Here is a 2,375-nt window from a genome sequence, read left to right on the forward strand (position 1 = left end):
GAACCACAGCCACCTGCGCCTGACTGCTTTGTTGAAGCAGCCACTTAAAGAACTGAGCTAAGGGGCAGGCCCCCAGCTAAGGGGCAGGCCCCCAGCTAAGGGGCAGGCCCCCCAGTGATACTTTTGAAAGGAAAAATAAGAAGCTTCTAGCTCTATGAAAGCAGAAAGGTAAAATAATTCCTCAGCTGGTTTAAATTTCAAAGGAAAGGACATATGAGGTGTTATGTACATGGACCACCTGCACAAAGGAATATAAAAATTGTATGCCACAAACCTGTGCAATAAAAATGAATTACTTATATTTTTAAAAAAGAAACCTACTTAGCTTGGGTTTTGCCAGGAAGATTTCTTGTCTTCTTAACTGACCAGACTCTTCAGCACGTACAGCACAAGCATTCCACCTCTACTTTTTCACACAGCATCTGCAAACCCTTCCTACTTCTCCCCTTCCAGCAAGGCAGTGCCAAAGGTTCTTGAGGCATACAGCCAGGTGACGGCACAGCAACAGCAACACTCCTACTACCAAGTTCTCTCTTAGTTAATTTTCTCTCATTGCTGAGACAAAGGACAGAAACACCCAAAGTAAAAGGGAAAGGCTTACTTGTTTTACACTTTTTAGAGGTTTCATCTGTAGTTGGCTGGCTCCAAGGCAGAGTGGTACTGCAGACAGGTGGCACAGAGGAGAAACACTTTCTGGTGGACAGAAGGGAGCAAGGCCAGAACAATGTCTCTTTGACTTTAATATCTTATGCAGACCACTTAGGACAGATATTGTTCACACCTTTAGTCCAAGTGCCCTTGAGCCTAACATTAGAGCAGAGTCAGACAATCTAGATCCAGCCACCTCAGACAAAACCCCACATATGACCACATGAGGCTTTGAGGGGACATCCAGAGACAAGCCATAACATCAATTAAAGCTTTCCAAGTTGCAAGCTTGGTCCCCTTAGTGATGTGAAAGGTGGTAGAAACTCTGAGAGGTAAAGCAAATGGGAGATGAGTAGCAATTTCGGGGCTGTGCCCTGGGTAGAAAGGGCTGGTGTTTCAGGTGGAGTTTTCTCTCCTGAGAGTGAGTTGGTGTCAAGCATGTCCCCCGTGTGTTAGTTGATACATTGTGTCAACTTGCCTAAATCAGCTCTGGCAGCATGGGGGCCTCGCCCTGCAGGTGGGCAGGGCCCAGGAATTGAGAAAGGCAGGAAGCTGCCCTGCCTGACCCAGGAATTGAGAAAGGCAGGAAGCTGCCCTGCCTGGTTTCCTGCCACCCCACCACAAAGTCTCAGTCTTTGGAGGAGCTTGACCTTCGCAGCAGAGCCACTTTGGAGGAGCTCCTATCTTCACTGTGCAGCGCTTCGCAGTCAGCGCAGGAGGAAGAGAGAGGCTTGATGGACACCACTGCAGCTGCTGCTCCTCCTCTGCTCTTCATTGTTTTCTGCCGCATGAACTGCTGTTTTTTGCCTTGGAGCTAGCAGAATATGAACTAAACCCTCCAGTAACTGTGAGCTAAATAAACCTTTCTTTCTTTCATTTTGAGTGTCGGATATTTGTCCCAGCAACGAGTAAAAAGTAACTAAGACAGAATTTGGTACTAGGAGTGGGGTCGTTGCTGTGGCTATACCTGATGATGTGGATTACAAGGTTTTGGGAATGGCTTATGGGAAGAAGGACTGCAGTGGTTGTTGGACTCCAGATCATGTGTGTTTTGACTTGGCAGAAAAGTTGTCTGCATTTTGCTCGTGTCCAGAGACTTTGCCTGAGACTGAGTTTAAGCATGGCGGACTGATCAATCTGGCACAAGATATTTCAAAGCAGCCAAATATTGGGGCAGTGGCCTGGTTGTTGTTAGGGGCTTTTATTCAGATTTATGTTGAGAATAAAGAGCAAGGAGCCCAGCAAGAGGATTTATAGTGTTGTGAGCTTAGCCAGAAAGAAAGCTCCAATAAAGCTGTGGACTGCAAAGGTGGAGCTGAGAGAATCTCCGTTGCCAGAAAGGAACCTGAAAATGAAAAGGATGCCCAGTGGGCATCACAAGAGGAGGCAGGTCTCCACCTTTTGTGGCCTCAGAACTGCAAAGGTGAGGGACTTTGCCTTGAGGGGAAAGCTGCTGTGCCCCATGTTCCAGAATGGCGGCAGTGGCTGCACCAGGTTCCAAAATGGTGCTGGCATGGAGAAATTATTCCTCCAAATCAGGGTCAGAGTGCTCAGCAATCCAGGCACTCGATGCCTACAGCCAAGAGAGAGGAAAGTCTGGCTACTGCTCCAGCTGGCAGCAGCCCTTGGAATCATCTACGTGGCCTTGGTTGTAGGCACATGTAGAATGCAGGTGTTCTGAGGTTCAGAAGGCTTCTGCCCAGATTTCAGAAGAAGGCCTGGGAGGC

Source organism: Octodon degus, unplaced genomic scaffold (assembly GCF_000260255.1).
Source record: "Octodon degus isolate 3935 unplaced genomic scaffold, OctDeg1.0 scaffold00083, whole genome shotgun sequence".
Lineage (NCBI taxonomy): Eukaryota > Metazoa > Chordata > Mammalia > Rodentia > Octodontidae > Octodon > Octodon degus.